Below are 26961 nucleotides of genomic sequence, written 5' to 3' on the forward strand. Positions count from 1 at the left end.
ATGAACGTTGCTAATGTTTCGTTTATGCCAGTCACCAAAAAAGATTGTATCGTCAGCGAATTGGAGGTGAGAAATATCTGAAGATGTTCATATCTGAAGCTTGATGGCGACGGGTTCTAATTCGATTAGCAAGTTTCTACTTCGATTTGCAAGTTCAACTGGCGGCGGAGCTTCTGGCCGATTTATAGGGCTCCTTTAAAACTATCAAAGCTGGAATCTTCAAGTGGCTTCATGGATGATTTTTTAGAGAAAAAAGAATTTTAAGAGAAGAAATGAAACATTGTCTGTGTGTTTCATACTAAAGTGTAGAATTTGAAATCGCATTTTGTCATTTACTCGGTAATTATCATTGTGTTTTTCTTTTGATTTTCTCCTAATTTGATTTTTAAAAAAAATGTATGACGTGTTGATTAAAAGACAATATTATTGTGGATTTTGCTAACGATAAACTTAAGCTGTCATTAACATGCTTTAAGATATTGTATATTTTGATAACCTCTATAATAAAATTAACCAGTAACTGCTATGTACAATGATTTTAATGCATGTTCGCAAAAGAGCTATCGTTAATAAAATTCTATTATTATTAGTTTAGAGCTTTTTAAATCCCAAACAACGTATAACAAATCAACTCAAAATCACTGCTAATTATTATTTTGTTGCTACTTTCTTTCAAATAGTACCTATACTTATTATATTATTACTATTAATTAATATTAATTTAATTTAATATTACTATAATAATAAGTACTATATAATTAAAAAATAAATGTCTAAGCAAATCATTCTTGTTACAATCTGAACGGTATGGTCGATTTCTTGAAAACGTGAATCAGGATGATGAAAACATTGCCGAAAGTTCACAATCGAAATTATTCAGAAGGCTATCACACAGAGATTGTCCCGAGTCCGAATCATTTACCCTTTTTACAAAAGTCCATTTTCCATCTAAAGTAGAGTGATAAATTACTAATGCCCAAAAATATATATGTATATCACCGGAAAGGCTTGAATCCTAACCACCGAACACACGTACTTAACTATAGAGCAGGGCAAACCTTTAGTTAGTTGTTCAATCAATTCTATTTCACTTCCTTTATTGATGAATTTAACATTACTGGTCATTATCATTGAAATATTAACATATAAAAACGTGACACTTTTTGTACGTCCACACAATTATTTCCAAATTTTTGTTGTATGAATTAAGAAAACTTAACGGAGGTTCACGGGTGTCTAAATGAGACACTAGTTAGGGTCCAGTCTATGAAGAAACAGTTAATTGAATTGCATCCAAATGGAGTGAAGATTAAAGTGAGTGCGAGCTGTTGAATTAGCTTAGGTAGCTACCATATGATTGTGGTCGCCATCCTCGCACTTAATTAATATGTCTCCTATTACTATAACACCAAACAAATCAAATTAAATGGAGGGTGAACTTTAGCGTACTTTGTTCCACAATATTATTATAGCTAGGCTTATAGCATATGCACCACATCAATGAATTTGGTGGTGTATAAAGTAATTTTTTATTTAATAACGTTTCATCATGATCATATCTTCTTTAGGAAATATATATAAGAATGCAAATAAAATAACATCAAAAGGGAGCAAACGGAATGAAATCGTCATTATGGTAAAAAGCGATACAGTTCGAACCGGCCGCATAATTTTTTTTTTTAAATTATTGTTGTTACTTGTTATCATCTTTTCATTATTTAATAAAAACACTTTTTTAAAAATTATTATTGTTACTTGTTATCATCTTTTCATTATTTAATAAAAACACTTTGTTGAAACAATATCATCACGTAATTTATTATACATTGTTTAATCTATCAAATTAAGTTATCATTAATTTATCTTTTTAACCATTTTTTATTTTAACTGTATACCCTAAGGTTTATTATTGTATAATTTTCTTGTTAACCATCATTTAGCAAAGCAACAGCTAATTAGTAAGTCCTTTATAATAATTGATGGAATGGAATTATAAATGTATAGTGTTACGTACTTTTATTTGTCTCATTGTGATATTCTAAATCTGGATAATTAATATACCTATTTGGCTATTTAGGATTGGAAATGGTCAGAGATTTACACGATTACTCAACGTATATATAAATTAAAAACTGATCATCTTCAAGTAACATAGAAAACTAGCTCTTTATCCGTATCTATATCCACTAGTATATGTTGGAAAAAATGAAAAAAGGTAAATTTTGTTGTAAATTTAGTAGTAAAATATGGATGGTAATTAGTCAAATATGGATAGTAAAATTTGTACTATATATATGTGGATAATGAACACACATATACACACACCATTTTCTTACATATAAGAAATATACTCTCTCTCTCTTCCATTAATACTCTCTCATATTTAAGGATTGTATAGGCTTAGGTCAAAATTAATTATAAGCTTACTGAATTATAACACGTTATCAGCACGAAGAGCTTAGTGTAATCAAAGGATATCTCAAACGATCACGAGTCACTAATCAAGGTATGAAATTATTAAGGTTTTTCAGACTCGGACATATCAAATTTTGGACTACTAACATTTTGAACTACTAATTTTTATTAAGTTCTTAGTGCATTTGTATTGTTCTTATTATATGGTTGGCTCTGCCACCTAAATTATATATGGTCGACACTGTCGCCTAACTATCATTTATGTTTACTAACTTTTATTAACTTCACTAACATTTATATTTATGTTATTTAAGTTATATATGGCCGGTTATACCGCCTGAATTATATTTTCTGTAATCTAACTCTTATTAACTTCACTAACATTTATATTTATGTTATTTAAGTTATATATGGCCGGTTATACCGCCTGAATTATATTTTCTGTAATCTAACTCTTATTAACTTCACTAACATTTATATTTATGTTAATAAGACCTCATGATTGTACGCAACATGTCATTTGACAACACGGTACTTTATGTACGCAACACGTCATTTGACAACACGGTACCATGGGTCGAGATTAATTCCGATCAATACGAATACGACGGGGTCTTTATATGTTATCTAACATTTATGATTACTTATGCAATTAATCATTATTTATTTCATGCATACTAATGTTTATTCTTAAATTTATAATTTTAAAAGTTAAAATAAAAAAATAGTTTGTATTTTTATTAAAAGTAAATCTTAAAAGTTAAAATAAGAAAAAGTAGTTTGTACTTTTATTAAAAGTAAATCTTAAAAGTTAAAATAAGAAAAAGTAGTTTGTATTTTTATTAAAAGTATATCTTAAAAGTTAAAGTAAGAAAAAAAAAGGATGGTAAAATGGAATAGTTTTTTTGTCAAAAATGAAGTATTGAAAATGAAGTGGTCTCCTTCTATAACTAAAAAAAAATATATATACTTTTATCAAATGAATTTTTTTGTGGCCGACAATTTCAAACACGAGTCCGTATTTAGTTTATCAAGAATATCTCTTGCTTTGGTGAAAGGTCACGATCACGATATCAGGTGTTGTGAAAGAATTAAAAAATTGGTCAAGTGGCCTTTTAAAAACTAGAAAAAAAATTTAAACAAAAGTTTTTTTTTATATATTTATAATTTACGGGTAACGTAAAAAAAAGGAAGTTTTTTTAAAAAAAAAAAAACAAAGAAAGTGTTTAAATGAGTTTTACAGAAAGGGGGAAAGCAAAGTAAAAAAAAAAAAACTTTTTTCCAAACAAAGGTAAATGAAAGTAGGACTTAATACAAGAAAAAAGTAAACATCTCCTAGACGTGATAAAATCTATCAATGATAAGTATTAGACTTGATGAGCTAAATGTGACAAAAATGTTTCAACATGTCTTATGTTAATTTTCTAAAATAAGTTATTATTATTCCGAGTTTAACACATATACATATGTTAATTAAAAACAACCTTTTTGTTCTTATGTAGTGTTGGGTTGCAATTTTGGTTGTATACCATAATTCCATCCAGTAGAGTGACAATAGAAAACTTTTGATGATAATCAATAAAAAACTTTTTTCCAAACTTGTCAAAATGTTTTGTTAAAAACGTGACCGTTGAAAAAAGGAGGTTGAATAATAAAACTTAAAAAACAAATTATTTTTTTTAAGAGTGTGCATCAAAATGGCCCGTTTAATAATGGGGAGTAAAAATATAGTCAAATTGTTTCAACGAACAAGGGTTCAATTGGATGTCTCTTAAAAAAAAATTCGCGGGTACGGGTGATGGATCCAATGGATCCGCATCCACGACCCGCGGGTGCTATCCCTAATTGTGACAAGTACAAATCAACTAAAAGTCTAAAAAATAAATGCTCTTATAGGGACCAAATGTTCACAATAATTGCCTAAGCTAGATATGAAACAAATAGTTCCTAAAAAAAAAAAAGGTCGTTGTGCGTTTTCGGGATGATAGCCGAAATACACTTACAAAAGTAGGTCAGCCGTCAATTCTTTATGGCCATATCAACGTAGATCAATAAAATCATTTATGGTTTTGATAAAAGATTAATTAAAAATTAATTTTTTTTTTGGTCTTGGATTCTCGGTAACAAAAGCAAAGGTTGTTTTTGGTTGTCACAACAAACAAGACAGAGGTTGTTGACTTTTGTTGTTAAACATGGCACAAGTGAACAATAACAATAGATTATTGTTTTTGAAAAGAATAATGATGCGTTAATTTTATTGTATAAAATAAAATTAAAGAAAATGGTTTTCATTGATGACTATGAACAAACGCAAACAAAGTGTTTGTGGTATTTGGTGATTAAAAAAAAAGTGTATCTAAAGCTTCTACTGAAAATAATATGCATCTAAAGCTTCTACTGAAAATTAATGTGCAAGGTACAACGTATAACTATATGGTCAAATTCATTTGAGCCTTCGGAGTCACAAGTATATGATGTATATATATATTACTCAATTAACAAAATAGTAAATCTAAATTAATTCATATGAATAGTAAAACAAAATTAATTAATTTACTATTCACATAAAAAAGCGCATATGATAAAAAGCGCATCGCATATGATAAGCGCATATGATAAAAAGCGAATATGATGAAAAGCACAACGCATATGATGAAAATCGCATATGATTAAAACCGCATATGGTGAAAAACACAGCGCATATGATTAAAAGCGTATATGGTGAAAAGGATATATGATAAAAAAAAAAAACACATATGGTGATTTATAAAAAAAAAAAAAAAAAACACATATGGTGATTAATGGAAAGCACATATGGTGATTAATGAAAAGTATATTGTGATAAAGAATCACAAATGTTTCTTGAAAGAATTCAAGGTAAGATATATGAACCAATTCATCCATCATGTGAACCATTTTGATATTTCATGGTTCTAATAGACGCATCTAGCGGATGGTCTCATATTTGTATGTTATCAAGCCGTAATATGGCATTTGCAAAGTTTCTTGCACAAATTATTAAGTTGAGAACACATTATTCTGATTACACCATTAAAAGGATGAGACTTGATAATGCTGGTGAGTTAACATCTCAAGCATTTAATGATCATTATATATCTATAGGGATTGTTGTTGAACATCCAGTTGCTCATGTGCATACACAAAATTGGTTTAGCTGAATCAATAGATAAACGCTTACAGCTAATAACTAGACAATTGATAATGAGTACAAATCTCTCAATATTTATATGTGGACATGTAAATTTACATGCTGCGACATTAATTCGCATTATACCATGTGGAAGTCGTAAATATTTTCACTTAATACTTGATTTTGGCCAAGAGCCAAATATTTTCTACCTTAAAACATTGGTTGTGCAGTGTATGTTCCAATTGTATCACCACAACACAATAAAATAGTTCTTCAAAGAAAGATGATAATATATTTTGGATATAAAACATCTTCAATCATAAGATATATTGAACCCATGATGGGTGATGTTTTTACAGCACGTTTTGCTGATTGTCATTTTAATAAAACATTGTTCCCTAGATTAGGGGGAGAAATAAAAATAAAAAATAAAATGATGCTTCATGATGCGAACATCAATTAAGGTATATTGAACTCGCACAAAAGAATGTGAAACGAAAGTTCAAAAATAATGCATATGCAAGAACTTGCAAATTAATTACTTTATGCATTTACAGATATAAAAAAGTGACTAAATCATATATACCAGCGATAAATGCTCCAGCTCGAACTGAAATTCCAAAAGCTGGCAATAATGTCACTGTTGAGTCTTTGCCACGCATCAAACGTGGAAGATCAATTGGTTCCGAAGATAAAAATCCTCGAAAAAGAAAATCAGCTGATAATGAGGTAAGAGAAAGTGTTCAAGAAGAACCACAAATCAATATTCCTTCTGCAGAGGATATTGATAAATGTAAATACTAAAATTGCGATAAATTATGCAATATTATGGAACCGAAATGAAACTAAAATCTCTATGAGATATTTTCATATAATGTTACAATGACATCATGAATAAAGATGATGATCTGGAACTAAAATCTGTCATTGAATATACAAAATGGACATGATTGAGCTCAATGGAAAGGAGCAATAAGAGCTAAATTAGAATCGCTCGATAAAAGAAAAGTTTTCGGATCAATCGTTATCACTTTTAAAGATGTGAAACGTATGGGATACAAATGAATTTTTATCCGAAAAGAAATGTGCAAATGAAGTTACAAGGCAAAACTAGACTTGTAACTCAATATTTCCCACAAAGACCAGAAATGAATTAGGAGGAAAAATTATCCTCCTGTAATGGATACAATTACTTATTAGATACTTAATCAACCTGGTAGTTATTTAAATGCATCTCATGAATGTTGTTACTACTTATCTGTATGGATCACTTAATAGTGATATATATGAATATACCTAAAGGGTTAAGGTATCATAAGCATCTAATGTAAAACCCAAGGGAATATATTCCATTAAATCACAAAGATTTCTAAGTGGGTTTATACAAACGGGACGTATGTGGTATAACCGATTAAATGACTACTTGATAAAAAAAAGGGTATAAATATAAACTTATTTTGCACGTATGTTTTATAAAAACAATGTTCGGATATGAGATCGTAGTTGTTTATGTCAATGTTCTTAACATCATATGAACAAATAAAGAGATCTATGAAATCATTCAACTTCTAAAGAATTATTTTGAAATGAAAGATCTTGAAAAAACCAAGTATTACCTTGGATTGCAAATTGAGCATATGCCTAATGGTTTACTTGTACATCAAACAACTTATACCGAAAAGATTTTAAAACATTTTTTTTTAAAGACAAACTCATTGTTGTTAGATCACTCAATATTGACACTGATCTATTTCATCCCTGCGAAGATCATGAAAATTTTAACAGATCGGAAGTTCTATATTTTAGTGCAATTGAGGTTCTTATGTATCTTATAGATTATACAAGATCTGACATTTCTTTTGCAGTTAATTTGTTGACAAGGTTCAGCTCAGCCCCTACCAAAAGACATTGGAATGGGATCAAACAAATAGTTTGATACCTTCGGGGAACTACTGATTTATAATTATTTTATTCTAACAACTCGAAACAAGATTTGTTTGGTTATACAGATGCAGATTATTTATCCGATCTACATAAAGCTAAATCTCAAACTGGATATGTATTCCTAAATGGAGGCACCGCAATATCATGACGTTCTCAAAACAAACACTTGTTGCAACATCATCAAATCATGCCGAAGTGATTGCATTACATGAAGCTACTCGGGAATGATTTTAGTTAAGATCAATGATACAAATCATTATTGATTCTTGTGGACTAGAACGCTATAAAAGCCTAACAACTATCTATGAAGATAATACAGCTTACATAGTACAAATGAAAGAAGAGTATCAAAAAATGACAGAACAAAACATAAATGCTGACGAGGCGCTAAAGTTATAAACAGTCTCAACGGTCATAAGTTTGATGGAAAAGAATGGTATATTAGTAAGGCTCAGAAAAAGACTGAAAGGGAATAGGAATTGAAACAACAGTTTGAACAAACCATGAAGGAGACTGTAGACAAATCACGTGGACCAAACTTGTACATAAAAGATTTAGATGATACAGTTTCAGATGAAAACCTCAGATTCTTCTCATATACTCAAGATCTCGTAAAAGACAACCAGATTAAAATGAGATACGTTCAATCAACAACTCTGTTGATCTTTATACCAAAGCACTGTCAATCGCTGTTTTTCAAAACATACATTCACAATATTGGCATGAGGCAAGTTCAAAAGATGTGACGACTCAGCGTTGTCTACTTGAGGGGAAGTCAACTCTATGCTGCACTCTTTTTCCCTTAGCTAAAGTTTTATCCCACTGGATTTTCTTTAGTAAGGTTTTTAACGAGGCAGTATTAATTGTTCTTTAAAAAAAAAATTACCATCCAAGGGGGAGTGTTGTAAATTTAGTAGTAAAATATGGATGGTAATTAGTCAAATATGGATAGTAAAAATTTGTACTATATATATGTGGATAATGAACACACATATACACACCATATTTAAGGATTGTATAGGCTTAGGTCAAAATTAGTTATAAGCCTACTGAATTATAACAAATTTAAATATATAAATAATTATGCAAAACTACTTTTTTATCTTTTATTACAATTGCGAAATCTATCTAATATACTCGTATACTTTAACAAAGATATTTAAGTATCAATTAGAAAATATAAACCAAAATGTCAATGAAGACTGACGAGTGGACGAATAAATACAAACACAAAGTTACTAGAAATAAACTCTCGCATACTAATATTAAAATATATTAAAACAATATATTTTATTTAAAAATTATTTAATCATGTGATATAATAATGAGATGAATGAATAAAATATGATCTAGTCAAAAGCAACATGAAGGCAGCTCATACCCATGGAGAACTAACGAGTATATTATGCTAAGAATAAAAATTTAAAAATAAATTGTAATTAGCTAGACGGCAATTGACCACTTCAGATAACAAAGCATCAAACTTTGACCATCAAATTTCAACCAAATCAAAGATTATGCAATGTGACCCAATTTTGTAAAATTGCAATACTTCCATTATTTTGCTAAGTTTTCAATTTTAAAATGTTATACGAGTATTTTAATTCGTAAAATGCACATATAAATATATACCGTACCGTCAACGACATCTATGATGACCTGAAACGAACTTGACTCATTTTCGGAAAAACGACAACATTTTTTTTACAAAGATCAAATGCGGTGCACCATTAGACTGAAATTTACATTTTTCTCAACAGTTACAAAATCCACATTTAAACAAAAACTTTCAACAAATTTACACCATAACTACCAAACTCGATATTAAATCGACCCGTTACATATTAAGTGGTAAACATGACTCATTTGACAATTCGATAATCAAAAGATCAAAGCATGATTATTGGGACATATCTATCCCACCCGAGGTACCTATCAAGGCTTCTAGCATTCACAAATAGCACATACATCCGCATCTTAAAGCACACAATCGCATCATCAATTTAATAAGCTACATGCCTAGCTTATCTTTATCCATATCTTGCCTTGGCCCTACAAAATGTAAACAACAACGGAATAAGCGAAACGCTTAGTGAATACAACAAATATATACGTGTATGCATACCGTCAACCACAATCAATTCATCTCGTACTTCAATCAAGGATAACTCATGTCATCCCGAGGTTTGACCTGTCATACCCCGTCCAAATTTTCCTGAACGAATACAATAACATCTGGTACCATTGCGATGAGCGGACCTCTATATGCCATGAACGACTCCATGTAATATGAGCAAATGCACAGCGGAAGATTTCTTTCATACCTGAGAATAAACATGCTTTAAAGTGTCAACCAAAAGGTTGGTGAGTTCATAAGTTTATCATAAAATAATAAAATTCATCATTTTGATAGACCACAAGATTTAAATCCTGCATGGTACAAATGGACCCGAATCCTATACCCACCTATAATGTACATGCGATATCTTTTAAATACAGTACACCTTTCTCGTGTACGAAATCATCTTTCATAAATCTTAGTAACCGTACACATATCTCGTGCACAAAAATAACATACACATAACCTGTGTATAAAATCATTCTCTCGATACATAACATTCATATCAATTGGTGGCAATTATCATGTCCACATAATTCAATGGTGGCAATTATCATGTCCACATAATTCAATAGTGGCAATTATCATGTCCACATAATTCAACTGTGACAATTATCATGTCCACATAATTCAACAATAATCCGCAGAACTTCTGAAACTTCTGTCTGCATAATAATTCATTCGAGGAATGTTTTGCTTGTGTCTAACTCGTCAAACATTTATAAAAGCATTTCATGTATTCGCAGTTCAAAAATATATTTCAAAAGCATTTAATAAAGTAGTTGTAAAAACAGCGCATGTATTCTCAGTCCCAAAAATGTAAAGAGTAAAAGAGAGCAAATGAAACTCACCTAATGTATTTTGTAGTAAAAATACATATGACTACATTGAACAAAAGTAGGGTTGGCCTCGGATTCACGAACCTATATCATTTGTGTATATATATTAATACACATGCTCGTAATCGAATAAGTTTGTTTATATTACCTATTAATGATGTTATTTTTATATTAATCGTATATTTATATTTCATATATTCCTTTTATATGATAAAAATATTTTGTTAGGTGATATGCGTTGAATATATATTTATGTATTTCATTCGTTTATCCAGACACTAGTTCTAATTATACTAAGTTAATATCAGTAATGATAAATATAATGATAATAATGTTAATAGAGTTTTAAAAAAAATACTTTTAATATTAATGATAAAAAAAATGATAACTTTAATAAAAATGATACCTTTAATAAAAATGTTAATTTTAATAATAATGAATACTAATAATAATTATAAAATTAATGATTTTACTAATACTAATAATGATACTAATATTTATATTAATAACTATAATGATAATAATACTACTAATAATTTTACTAATACTTATAATAATAATAATAATAATAATAATAATAATAATAATAATAATAATAATAATAATAATAATAATAATAATAATAATCATAATCATAATTATAAAAGAGGGCTACCTTCCAAACAAGCCTAAAAATAAATAAGTGTCATAGCCAGGCTTGAACCCGCGACCTCTCGCTAAATCCCAACACTCATAACCACTCCTCCGTTTCTGTTTATCTGTTTAATGTTACACCCATATTTATTTATCCCGCATCTCTTTCTATTTCTTTTTCTTAAATCTAACACATGAAAGGCCCAACATAAGCTCTGGTAATCTAGTGACCCAACCGTTAAGATAGGCCCAAGAGTGTTTAACCTAGTCCAATATTGTTTAAGTCCATTACTAATCGGGTTTGTGGTATGGCTCGTCAATTGCAGAAAGAAAGTCAACAAGTGTAGCAGCAATGACCACAACTCGATCCCTTATTGTATCATCATCAATTACCTAACATCATCATCATGTTTCAGCAAAACCTCATCATCAAAATCTTCGATACTCACCCTCAATATCTCGATCCTCATCTTCGATGGTCATTATCTTCATTATCATCATCTCGCATCATTACAGCCCATGGAAGCCCGATACCAAAACACTCCATTGATTTTGGTCTGTTAGTTTGGAGATTAAACTGAAAAATAAATATACTCGGACATTATTCTTGTTTCTATCATACTTACCATCTTCATCATTTAACTGTTTCATCATCACCCTTAATATTCATTGCCCTAGTTTCAGTTTGTTCGAAAAGGAAAAATTTGGATCATAGTCCAAACAAGCTGAATACGGCCCCATAAATATCATCATAGAATCACAACCCAAGTTGTCTGAAGCCAAAATTTGAATGGAAATAATTTAATCAACCACCTAGCCACTTTTATGCTATCACTTTCAGTTTTTTTTTTATATAAATAACAAGAAGTTAGTGGGTATGTATGAGTGGGGTAGTTTGATTAATATTTGTCGGCCAGCAAAAAAAATAAAAGGAACGTGCCAAACTTTTTAAACTATCATCATCTTTATTAATTTGGTGGTCATAAATTTTTAAAGTGGTAATGGAGAGGGTGGTGTGTGATTTTATTGGTTTTTCGGCTGCAACATTAAAAGCAATCGTGTTGTAGCAAAATTGATCGAGTGGTGGTGTTCCATGATAATGGTGGTTCTTGGTGTATCAAATTGAAAACAGAAAATAGTAGTAATAGGTCGAGAATGGTGGTTATTTGGGTGTGCTCACAATGAAGAGGGGTGAAGAAAAAAGTGGTGTTGGGTCTCGGTTGTAGCTCGACAGGAAAAAGAAGAATAAAAAAAAATATGGTTACAGCTGCAGTAGCAAAAAGGGTCTGTTGATGGTGACTTCGATGGTGATCAAATGGTTTATGGTTTAACCGGTTGGGAGTGGTATTTGAAGGGTGTTCGATGGTAGATTGAAGGTGAACTAAGGTGATGATGGCGGGTTTGGGTTACAACCAAACAAGAAGAAATTTGCAAGAATAAATAAACGGGTTTTGTAGTGGTGGTTTTGGGGTTGATGGGTTTTGTTGATTTTCAATGTAAAAAAAAATAATAATAAAAATAAGACATCAAAGCCGCTGGGTTTGATTTAACACTACTCGAAGTTAGAACAGAAAAGATGCATGTACATATATAGATTATAATTGGTCTTGTTGTGATGAGAGATGCATATATGCATCATATACATGTATATATATATATATATATATATATATATATATATATATATATATATATATATATATATATATATATATATATATATATATATATATATATATATATATATTATATGTAAATGAGACAAAGTGGAAACAGTAATATGAGTTTTCAAGTTCACTGCATGTATGAGTTTTTATATAATAATAATAATATTAAAATAATATAATAATATATTATAAGAATAGGAATTCAATCAAGACGTAATTTGAAAAGTAAGCAGCAAAGCAGCCATTAACTTGATTATGGTTTGTGTGGAGGTGAATGTAACACCCTGTTTCTGTTTCTGATATTGTAGTAGATGGGGACGCCGTCCAGATAGGGGGACGCCGTCCAGCAACAAAAGGTGGGACGCCGTCCAAGGTTTGGGACGCCGTCCAAACTGTCTGTCGAGCCAGCTGTTTTAATTTGTTATAAATGGGTAAAATGGTAATTTCACTTGGGTGCCGGTTTGAAGCCTTCAAGGCTGATCCCTTGATCATTTTTGGATCACTTTACACCCACACAAACACTCTCAACCTCATCTAGAGAGAGAGTAAGGGTTTTAGAGAGAGAGAGGTGGATTTGGAGAAGAAGGAGTCGGATTCTCGCTAAAGCTCGGGTTCTAAAGTTGTTCATCTCGCTCCTAGCTACGTTGTGGTAGTATTGGTAAGCTCAAACTCCGAATTTCAATTGTTAGATTTGATATTCAAGTTAGGGTTTTGAGGTAGTTTGTTGTAAAACCCTTCTAGATGATGAAGTAGGTTTATGGTGACTTGTTATTCTTGTCACTTGGCGGGTTTTAGGTCGGTTGACATTTTAGCGTTAATTAGGGTTTGATCTTGAGTTTAATCACTAGGTTTAGTGATTACGTAAGTGTTGGAACACTTTTGGGTGTGTTTGGTTGCCTAATTTTGAAATGGGTCAAATTAGGGTTTTGGTGTCAAAATGGGTATGACACGTGTTTAACACTTGTGTCCGGGTTTAATTGGCGTGTTAGGACCATTTTCACTCGTGTTAGTGATTATTGGTTAGTTTGGGCGCGGTTTGTGCTTGGAAGTGCATTTTGGTCGGAATTGCACTAAGTGTAAATTGGGTTGGTTTGTAAATCCACCCTAATTATGTTGTGGTATTTATGATAATGGAATAGGTATTTTTCATTGACGAGTCGCGGATTACTTGGAAGCATTCAGCAAGGCGACAAGGTGAGTGTTAATATCCTATGTGCATATGTATGTGTAGGATGGGTGCGGGTCGGGTGAAGTGGTTCTCCGTTATAGAGCTCACTTCACATATAGGTGGATTGATGGACTTGTGTATAGGTCCAATTGGCACGGTTGTGCATTTTGGTTGACCACCTTTGACGAGGTGCACACTTTGTGTGTACGTTATCACATGGGCGTGTGATGTGGATTATATAACCCCAATGGCGAAGGGTTAATATTGTGAGTGGAGTATTTATACGTACGTTTATATGGCGTATTTATTTTTTGGTGTTATGGTATGAACCATCAAGCCAGTAGTGCCATAACATGTGTGCGATAAGATGTGAACCACGAGCCGGTAACATCGAGTGTGAACCACGAGCCAGTAGCACTATAAAAATAGATGTGAACCACGAGCCGGTAACATCGAGTATGAACCACGAGCTGGTAGCACTATAAAAATAGATGTGAACCACGAGCCGGTAGCATCGAGTGTGAACCACGAGCCGGTAGCACTATAAAAATAGATGTGAACCACGAGCCGGTAGCATCGAGTGTGAACCACGAGCCGGTAGCACTATAAAACGAGGCGTGAACCACGAGCCGGTAGCGTCGAAGTGTGAACCACGAGCCGGTAGCACTATAAAAGAGTATGACTCAAATACGTATGGTGTGAACCACGAGCCGGTAGCACCATAGCGTTATGGTTAACCATATTGTGTTTGTGATTGTTTAGCATATTAAATATTGTATACGTATAATGTTGTATTGTCGTGATGTAGCTAACCCTCCGGATGTAGCTTATTGGCGTTGTTCACATCGTCGTTGATGAACTTATACTTTGTTGATATCTTTAGCTTGTTGCTTAGAGATCGTACGGTATGCTTAGGGTAGTTGCCTTATACATGGATGCTTCGGTATGCGGTATTTGATATTTGTGTGGCGTGTCCACTTTATACATATATATGTATGTAGTATATTATCATTCACTAAGCGTTAGCTTACCCTCTCGTTGTTTACATTTTTATAGATTGCACGGATGCGGTGGCTCGGGTAAGCGCGAGGACTAGTGGGCTTGCTTTTGGATTTGATTAGGATTGGGTAGCGTGTCCCCAATCCCATGCTCGGTCTATGTTTTTGTATAAACTAATGGGTCGAAATAGTCACTTGTGGTATTTTGGGTCGATGTGGGCCCGGTGTCGTAAAAACTCGATTTTTATTGTGAAAAACTCTTAGTTTAAACTATTGTAATATATTGTGAAAGTGTTTTGGTTTAAAAGTGTCGGAAAGCGGGTTTTTCGCCCGCGTGTGTGTTGTAAACTGATCAGAATGTTTTAGTACATCTGGACGCCGTCCCAGATGGCTGGACGCCGACCCAGTCTTAAGTGCTGGATGCCGTCCAAGCTTTTGGACGCCGTCCAGATCAACTGTTCCAGAAATTTTTTTTTTGTGGCACATTTTCGGAAGGTTAATGGGTTGGGTTGTTACAGTGAATGAATGCATAATATATGTAATGTAATATAAATAATATAATAATAAATATTACACTTATTCATTGAATCAGCCAGAGAAAAAAACAAAACGTGCTAACAAGTTAAATAATGAAAAGAAATGTTAGCAGCCACTAAGTTGTTTGATTATACCGACAGTTCTCATAGACTACTAAATCATACCCCGTTGTTAAATCAGTGGTGGATAAAAAGTCCTCAGAAAAATTCCATATTTTCAAATTAACTATATTTATTTATTTTGGTCGTTATGGTATAAAATTCGATTCTTAATTTAAATAAAAAAAATTACATCAACTGTCCCTCTCAATTTTTGGGTAAAAATATAAATAGTGTTAAAATTTAACAACTAAATCCTAAATACATTTTTAGTAAGCCTAAAATTTATAAAACTCATTTTCGGATCACCGTTTATTTAAAATTACATAAGTTCATTTTTAACTTATTTAATATTGATCGAAACATCAAACGAGTATTACCATCATTGAATATTTATTTTTTTATATATACTTTATACACATATCTATATCTATAGATTCATTTTAAATAACAATTTTATTATAACGTTGATTATTTTTAAATATAGTTCTTACAGTTAAATCCTATATTATATTTCAAATAGAAATATATATATATATATATATATGTGTATATATATATATATGTATATATATGTATATATATATATATATATATATATATATATATATATATATATATATATATATATATATATATATGTATATATATTTATATATATTTACAAATAGTTGTTCGTGAATCGTCGAGAAAAGTCGAAGGGTAATTGCATATATGAAATAGTTCAAAACTTTTGAGACTCAACCTAACAGACTTTGCTTATCGTGTCAAAGATATTAAATCATATCGAGAGTTTGATTTAAAATTAGTCGAAATTTTTCGGGTCACTACAGTACCTACCCGTTAAAGAAATTTCGTCCCGAAATTTGAGTGAGGTCGTCATGGCTAATAATAAAAATGTTTTCATGACGAATATGGGTTAGAGTTTTATCATTATTGATTAATATAGATAAAACGATTCAATTACTCGAAGAGTATAGGTGAAGCTATTACAAAAGAGTGAAATGAGGTAATAAAGTTTCGTCTTATTTTCTGACGTAGTCAAGGTTGATTTCCGGGATTCAAGGATTTTAAGGAAATCTTCTAATCAGAAAGAAAATGTAATATTATGATTAATTAGTAAACTGTTGGAATCACGGTAAGGATAGAACTATCAAGAAAATAATCTCTTGATATGTTTAGAGGTTAAGTAGAATGAAAGAGTTATGTAACATGGCACATGATGAGGGTAAGATCTGTGAATCATCATCACGTTCCATTAGAAATTTAGCATGACTTACTGTAATATAACCACGTTGGCCTGACGTCATTATATTATACTAACTCATGCTTCAATTCCCAACACTTCTCCAAAAACCATTCATAATTCAAACTCGAATTTTAAAGAAATTTAGAAACTAAAATAGTTTCCTTTATGATGTAATACAGATAGCACGAAGAGATAAATAATTTTGGACGAGAATATTTATGAAAATATCTTCAGAAATATCGAAGATATTTATGATGATATTTTGGAATTTCTAAGTTCGATGGTTGATGAAGAAAAATTTTCCGCAAGATTTTAACATGAGTACGGAGCAAGATATTCGTTGAAGATTTCATCGGATCCAGAATTACCTGGATTCTTTGAATATATGGTATGGTCCTTGTATTTGTCCTTGGTCTCCTTCGTAGTTAGCTCAATCTGTTTTTTCGTTCCAACTTTTCTGAGCTTTTCCAACATACTATTCTTTATCATTAAACTTCCGATGATTAAGGTTGTTTACGGTTGTCTATGGTTTCTGCTACTTCATTCAGCTTTTTCAACATTCAGAGTATTGATTTGTGACTAAGTGCTTTTCAGAATTTCAGAATGAGAGATCATAATTCTAAGAGATAAATGTCATACATATAACTGTTGATGTAGATATGCTGTGAGTTTTCAAAGTACTGATTGCTGATTCCTGGTAATTGGTATGGCAGTTCTCATTACAAGATGCGGATGAGTATATAATAGGGTTTCAATGAATAAATATAATGATTTATCAGAGAGATTTAAGCCAAGAAGCAACGAGGTTGCTGGTACGTCTGCTGGTAATATGGTGGAATATAAAAGAATTCTCCTGTATCAAAAGGGTATTCGTATATATTAGGATTATAGTAAGGCTACTTCGAATGAAAAGTCGAAGTTGACTTGCTGGAGCTGTGACAAAATTGTCTACTTTGAAAAGGGATCGCAAAGTTATTTTTACTAATAAATGTCAAAGGATCTGACGCGGCTACGTGTTAAACTTTTACTCAGTTGCTGAGAGTTTCTCAGGTGCATAACTATATGCATAAATCTTTCCTTCCGTAGATGAAGTACGGTTGGTTCATCCTCCCGATTGAGGTGTTTTCAAGAATCATGAAAGATTTGAACGCAGATTGTAATCGTCAAGATGCAAATGAGGTTTAAAATGAAATCAAGTGGCAAACTTGAAGAATTGTTTAGTTTCATATGTTATAATCAATATTTTAATTCATTTTAATTGTCCATTGTCATTAGTCCACAGTCGATAGTCTACAGTTGACTGTCCAATAATTCATATATAATTTAATATATACTATTCGAATTAATTAATACGTATCGTGACCCGTGTACATGTCTCAGACTCGATCACAACTCAAACTATATATATTATTGTAGAATCAACCTCAACCCTGTATAGAGAACTCGATCATTACTGCCTATAGAGTGTCTATGGTGATCCCAAATAATATATATAGATGCGTCGATATGATATGTCAAAACCTTGTATACGTGTCCCGATATTTAAAGTGCGTAAATTAAATAACAGAAAATAAATGACGATAAATAAAGTGCGTAAAGTAAATAACAGAAATTAAATGACAATAAATAAAATTGCAAGAATGTAAATTGCGATAATTAAATTGCGATAAATAAAATGTAATCAGTTAGCTAGGAACAGTTGGATGGAACAGTTAGAGTGGATTCTTAACAATTTTTTTTTTCGTAGTTAATTTGTTTGTTTCTATCAAATTTTTATTTCGTCAAATGTGTTCTTCATTATGCCACTTGTTGGATTCTGATAAATCAAAATCCAAATATGAAATTGAATGAAAATGGTTATTCTGTGGTGAACAGATTCGTATATTGGTAGATGTAAGTAGAATAGTAAATGACTTGTTGAATCAGATTCGAAGAATGTACAGTGTAACTTATTAATGTGAAATCTTAAATATTCCTCGGGTATTACCTACCCGTTAAAATATTTTCATCATTAACAGTTTGTACCAAAGAATTTTCAATTACAATCTTTATGAAAACATATATACATATATATTTTCTTCAGATGTAATCATGGATTTAATGAGTCCATATGATATTAGACTCATTTGATTTACCATTAGAATAAAAATATATAATCTCTAAAACATTAGATATTATATAATCGCCATGTCGAACGAAGATAAATGATGCAGAACGATAATTATACTCGAGGTACAGATTGAGATGTTGAGGCATGGATTGTTGATGATACTGGTGCTGTTACTGATGGTACTGATGGTGCCGGTGATGTTGCTGAAGTTGGTACATTTTGCACTATATTTTCCAAGGCTACAACTCGGGTGCGAAGCTCGTTCACTTATTACTCCGAGATGATTGTCGGTAGGAACGATCGAATGAATAAGGTTTAGAATTTTAGATAGAATATAATCTTGGCGAGAAATTCGGGAAATGAGAGAGAAAATAGTATTACAAACAGGTTCGCCGGTAAGTGTTTCAGGTTCATCGCCAAGAGGTAAATTCGGTTGGTGGAAGAGATCGCTTTCTTCACGTCTCCATTGATTAAGTCGACAACGAACCCATCATATGAATTGGTTGATTCATTCTGGTGACACTGCTTTCGGAGTTTAGGTGAAACTCCATATCGGAATAGCTGTCGGAATTCAAGGAATTCGAACTGATTGAGAATTCATCTCGTACGATCAGATGAAGGATTTTTTAATAAGAAATAGATTATAGGATGTAGATTAGTATCCTGCAATACATAACTTACATATGCATATATAATACTAAAATCCCATAAGTTACGGAGGAATCTACGGAAGCTGTCAGGCAAAGGTAACAATAACAGACACGCTAAGATATGAATTTTGTCTATACACTATCGATGCAATAGTGGCAGTAAGACACGTCTAAACTTAAGGATGATAAGTAAATGATTCCCTAAGAATGATAAGCAGGTAATTTTCGACACGAAAAGATAAGCAAAACTTTTGACATGCAGACACGATCGAAGTCCAGACTCACTAATGCATCTAAACAACTATCAGTTAGACACACTAATGCAAGACCTGGTTCGCTAAGACCACCGCTCTGATACCACAAGTCATACCCCGTCCAAATTTTCCTGAACGGATAAAATAACATCTGGTACCATTGCGATGAACGGACCTCTATATGCCATGAACGACTCCATGTAATATGAGCAAATGCACAGCGGAAGATTTCTTTCATACCTGAGAATAAACATGCTTTAAATTGTCAACCAAAAGGTTGTTGAGTTCATAAGTTTATCATAAAACAATAAAATTCATCATTTTGATTGACCACAAGATTTAAATCCTGCATGGTACAAATGGGCCCGAATCCTATACCCACCTGTATTGTACATGCGATATCTTTTAAATACAGTACACCTTTCTCGTGTATGAAATCATCTTTCATAAATCTTAGTAACCGTACACATATCTCGTGCACAAAAATAACATACACATAACCTGTGTATAAAATCATTCTCTCGATACATAACATTCATATCAATTGGTGGCAATTATCATGTCCACATAATTCAATAGTGGCAATTATCATGTCCACATAATTCAATGATGGCAATTATCATGTCCACATAATTCAATAGTGGCAATTATCATGTCCACATAATTCAACTGTGGCAATTATCATATCCACATAATTCAACAATAATCCGCAGAACTTCTGTCTGCATAATAATTCATTCGAGGAATGTTTTGCTTGTGTCTAACTCGTCAAATATTTATAAAAGCATTTCATGTATTCACAGTTCAAAACTATATTTCAAAAGCATTTAATAAAGCAGTTGTAAAAACAGCGCATGTATTCTCATTCCCAAAAATGTAAAGAGTAAAAGAGAGCAAATGAAACTCACCTAATGTATTTTGTAGTAAAAATACATATGACTACATTGAACAAAAGTAGGGTTGGCCTCGGATTCACGAACCTATATCATTTGTGTATATATATTAATACACATGCTCGTAATCGAATAAGTTTGTTTATATTACCTATTAATGATGTTATTTTTATATTAATCGTATATTTATATTTCATATATTCCTTTTATATGATAAAAATATTTTGTTAGGTGATATGTGTTGAATATATATTTATGTATTTCATTCGTTTATCCAGACACTAGTTCTAATTATACTAAGTTAATATCAATAATGATAAAGATAATGATAATAATGTTAATAGAGTTTTAAAAAAATACTTTTAATATTAATGATAAAAAAATGATAACTTTAATAAAAATGATACCTTTAATAAAAATGTTAATTTTAATAATAATGAATACTAATAATAATTATAAAATTAATGATTTTACTAATACTAATAATGATACTAATATTTATATTAATAACTATAATGATAATAATACTACTAATAATTTTACTAATACTTATAATAATAATAATAATAATAATAATAATAATAATAATAATAATAATAATAATAATAATAATAATAATAATAATAATAATAATAATCATAATTATAAAAGAGGGCTACCTTCCAAACAAGCCTAAAAATAAATAAGTGTCATAGCCCAGGCTTGAACCCGCGAACTCTCGCTAAATCCCAACACTCATAATCACTCCTCCGTTTCTGTTTATCTGTTTAATGTTACACCCATATTTATTTATCCGGCATCTCTTTCTGTTCTTTTTCTTGAATCTAACACATGAAAGGCCCAACATAAGCTCTGGTAATCTAGCGACCCAACCGTTAAGATAGGCCCAAGAGTGTTTAACCTAGTCCAATATTGTTTAAGTCCATTACTAATTGGGTTTGTGGTATGGCTCATCAATTGCAGAAAGAAAGTCAACAAGTGTAGCAGCAACGACCACAACTCGATCCCTTATTGTATCATCATCAATTTCCTAACATCATCATCGAGTTTCATCAAAACCTCATCATCAAAATCTTCGATACTCACCCTCAATATCTCGATCATCATCTTCGATGGTCATTATCTTCATTATCATCATCTCGCATCATTACAGCCCATGGAAGCCCGATACCAAAACACTCCATTGATTTTGGTTTGTTAGTTAGGAGATTAAACAGAAAAATAAATATACTCGATCATTATTCTTGTTTCTATCATACTTACCATCTTCATCATTTAACTGTTTCATCATCACCCTTAATATTCATTGCCCTAGTTTCAGTTTGTTCGAAAAGGAAAAATTTGGATCATAGTCCAAACAAGCTGAATACGGCCCCATAAATATCATCATAGAATCACAACCCAAATTGTCTGAAGCCGAAATTCGAATGGAAATAAATTAATCAACCACCTAGCCACTTTTATGCTATAACTTTCAGTTTTTTTTATAAATAACAAGAAGTTAGTGGGTATGTATGAGTGGGGTAGTTTGATTAATATTTGTCGGCCAGCAAAAAAATAAAAGGAACGTGCCAAACTTTTTAAACTATCATCATCTTTATTAATTTGGTGGTCATAAATTTTTAAAGTGGTAATGGAGAGGGTGGTGTGTGATTGTATTGGTTTTTCGGCTGCAACATTAAAAGCAATCGTGTTATAGCAAAATTGATCGAGTGGTGGTGTTTCATGATAATGGTGGTTCTTGGTGTATCAAATTGAAAACAGAAAATAGTAGTAATAGGTCGAGAATGGTGGTTATTTGGGTGTGCTCACAATGAAGAGGGGTGAAGAAAAAAGTGGTGTTGGGTCTCGGTTGTAGCTCGACAGGAAAAAGAAGAATAAAAAAAATATGGTTACAGCTGCAGTAGCGAAAAGGGTCTGTTGATGGTGACTTCGATGGTGATCAAATGGTTTATGGTTTAACGGGTTGGGAGTGGTATTTGAAGGGTGTTCGATGGTAGATTGAAGGTGAACTAAGGTGATGACGGCGGGTTTGGGTTACAACCAAACAAGAAGAAATTTGCAAGAATAAATAAACGGGTTTTGTAGTGGTGGTTATGGGGTTGATGGGTTTTGTTGATTTTCAATGTAAAAAAAAATAATAATAAAAATAAGACATCAAAGCCGTTGGGTTTGATTTAACACTACCCGAAGTTAGAACAGAAAAGATGCATGTACATATATAGATTATAATTGGTCTTGTTGTGATGAGAGATGCATGTATGCATCATATACATGTATATATATATGTATGTATGTATATATATATATATATATATATATATATATATATATATATATATATATATATATATATATATATATATATATATATATATATATATATTATATGTAAATGAGACAAAGTGGAAACAGTAATATGAGTTTTCAAGTTGACTGCATGTATGAATTTTTATATAATAATAATAATATTAAAATAATATAATAATATATTATAAGAATAGGAATTCAATCAAGACGTAATTTGAAAAGTAAACAGCAAAGCAGCCATTAACTTGATTATGGTTTGTGTGGAGGTGAATGAATGAGTAATATATGTAATGTAAGATAAATAATATAATAATAAATATTACACTTATTCATTGAATCAACCAGAGAAAAAAACAAAACGTGCTAACAAGTTAAATAATGAAAAGAAATGTTAGCAGCCACTAAGTTGTTTGATTATACCGACAGTTCTCATAGACTACTAAATCGTACCCCGTTGTTTAATCAGTGGTGGATAAAAAGTCCTCAGAAAAATTCCTTATTTTCAAATTAACTGTATTTATTTATTTTGGTCGTTATGGTATAAAATTCGATTCTTAATTTAAATAAAAAAAATTACATCAACCGTCCCTCTCAATTTTTGGGTAAAAATATAAAAAGTGTTAAAATTTAACAACTAAATCCTAAATACATTTTTAGTAAGCCTAAAATTTATAAAACTCATTTTCGGATCACCGTTTATTTAAAATTACATAAGTTCGTTTTTAACTTATTTAATATCGATCGAAACATCACACGAATATTACCATCATTTAATATTTATTTTTTATATATAATTTATACACATATCTATATCTATAGATTCATTTTAAATAACAATTTTATTATAACGTTGATTATTTTTAAATTTAGTTCTTACAGTTAAATCCTATATTATATTTCAAATAGAAATATATATGTATGTATATATATATATATATATATATATATATATATATATATATATATATATATATATTTACAAATAGTTGTTCGTGAATCGTCGAGAAAAGTCGAAGGGTAATTGCATATATGAAACAGTTCAAAACTTTTGAGACTCAACCTAACAGACTTTGCTTATCGTGTCAAAGATATTAAATTGTATCGAGAGTTTGATTTAAAATTAGTCGAAATTTTCCGGGTGACTACATGACCATATCATCATGATACAAACCCCCTCGGCATCCCGGATGCCGACTCCAGAAGTGCCCCGTACCGAACACTAATATAGAGACTTCCAACAATACACTGAAGTGCCAAATTGGGCACTCTGGTGTGCCCCGTACCGAGCACACCTGGAGGCCCCACCTGCATCTCAGATGCATGACCTCAAACTTAACGCATAACGTTAAGTAGGTAACCATTGTCCTGAGGACTCCCCCACAATCAAACAATATACCTGGCGTCCGGGACGCCCTAAACGCATGCACATACATGTACATATTTATTGTACTCACCTTGGTTGAGAGATTATCAATAACAATGCACAATTAATCCACGAGTCTATGCAAGACTCTTTCAACTTTAATAAAGCACGGTCAACAATCAATATCCAAGTAATACAACCTAGCGCGCGCACACACACACACACACACACACATATATATATATATATATATATATATATATATATAAATATATATATATATATATATATATATATATATATATATATATATATATATATATATATATATATATAATCATCTTAGTCATTCAAGACCAACTATCAAGGGTTCATCATTAAACCCTCAACCCCATCTCTAAACATCTTTTGACTACTCCCATGACTTATAACCATAACCATAAGTCTTTACAATTCACAAAACTCAATTTGACCCACAAAACTCATTTGGTCAAACAAGGTCAACTACACATAGGATTTATCTTTTAAACTCACAAAACACATTTTTGACATCGTTAAACAAACACAAGACTTATTACATAAGTCTTTTCTAATCCTTAATCTAATGCAACAAGTTTTGTTACAAACTTCACATTAACCAATATACAGTAGAAACTCTATAAAATAATACACTTGGGACCACCAAAATTTATTAATTAAAAGAGTTATTAATTAATCGATAAATTAATAATTAATAATTTATATATTATAGTAGAATACTCAGTTTACAAACACCTTTCAACCTTCCACTAATTATTGTATACAATGCGTGTATATCAAATGAACGACCCATTTTGAAAGAAACCTTCAATCTCCCACCTTATTATGCTTCTTGTGTTCAATGTATCACTTTATGGACATTAAAAATATTTTCTATATAAATATAAGATCAAAATAGGTTAACACAAACAAATCATACACACAACATGGCTTCCCTTCCTTATTATGCAAGCACAACAAGGATAATCCAAGTCTCACTCAAAAGCAATTGCAAGAATGGGTTCATAGTAACTATGGTTTGCAGGTGAGTCAAGCGACAATATCGAATACAGTTAAGCAGTCTTTAGAGTATCTCTCACTTGCTCCCGAAAGAGGCGATGTTAAGCGACACAAATCGACAAAATTTCCTGACCTAGAAAAATCTCTCTATGAATGGATTCTTCAATATCAAGAACATGTGAATATGACAGGTGAACTAATTATCGGGAAGGCAAAAAAGTTCATGAAAGATGTGTATCCAGTGGATACTCTGGACTTTACTTTTTCTATTGGTTGGCTTGGAAAGTTCAAAGCAAGATATGGAATTAAAAATTTCTGGCGTTTTGGAGAGAGTGGATCTGTTGAAATGGAGGGCATGGAGGACAAATTAAAATCCATAAGAGACAAAGTTGATCAGTTTGAAATGAAAGACATCTTTAATATGGATGAAACATGTTTGTTTTTTTATTATTTTATATTATATTTTGTACTTTAGTGATGTAATTATTTACATGTTTTGATCTTAAACAAGTTTGTTTTTTAGACTTCAACCGGATCATTCCCTTACAACAATGCAGCTAGAAGGGAAAAAACAAAATAAGGAAAGACTAACTGTTGCTATTTGCTGTAATGAGGACGGTTCAGAAAAACTTCCTTTATGGATTATTGGGAAATATGCTAAACCAACGTGCTTCAAGAATGTAAACTTGAACAGTCTGAACTATGAGTATCGTGCTAACAAACGAGCTTGGATGACTGGTGTGTTATTTGAAGAATATGTTCACCAACTTGATAAAAAAATGGTTGGAAGAAAAATTCTCTTGATTGTGGATAATTTCCCTGCTCATCCAAAAATTATTGAAGGATTATGAAATGTTGAATTATTTTTTTTGCCAATAAACACAACTTCAAAAATTCAACCTTGTGACGCGGGGATCATACGAGCTTTTAAGATGCATTATCGTCGTCGATTTTATAGAAGCCTTTTGGAGGGTTATGAATTAGGGGTTCCAAATCCAGCAAAAATAAATGTATTAGATGCAATGAATCTTGCAATTTCAGCATGGACTATGGATGTTCGTGCAAATACAATTGCAAACTGCTTTCGTCATTGTAAACTTCGATCAACAGATAACATGACTTTTGAGAACTCAGATGAAGGTGGTGAAAGCACTCAAGAATGCCAGAATTTGATAAAGGAGTTGGGTTATCGCAATGCAATGGATGTCGAAGATGTTCTGATTCACCCAGAAGAAAATGTAGTTGCATAGTTGCTGACTGATGAAGAAATTATTGAAAACGTTATTGAAATTAATAAAGATGATATCGATGAAGAAGATGATGAAAGTTCTACAGTGGAGCCCCCTTCGCGAAACGAAGCTATTAAAGCGGCAATCACATGAATAATTTCTTGTTGAGCTATGAGAAAACAACACCAGAAGTTCTTACCATGCTAAGGAAAATTAGAGACGAGATTCAAGGGGAAATTGATTTCAACAAAAAACAAAAGACAATTGAGTCATTTTCAAAAAACCTTCATAAATAA

General features: G+C 31.4%; 1 pseudogene; it reads left to right on the forward strand.

Annotated features, from left to right (window-relative positions):
• Nucleotides 1-26961, forward strand: LOC139849233 (CENP-B homolog protein 2-like; annotated as a pseudogene).

This window comes from Rutidosis leptorrhynchoides, chromosome 5 (assembly GCF_046630445.1).
Source record: "Rutidosis leptorrhynchoides isolate AG116_Rl617_1_P2 chromosome 5, CSIRO_AGI_Rlap_v1, whole genome shotgun sequence".
NCBI classification, from domain to species: domain Eukaryota; kingdom Viridiplantae; phylum Streptophyta; class Magnoliopsida; order Asterales; family Asteraceae; genus Rutidosis; species Rutidosis leptorrhynchoides.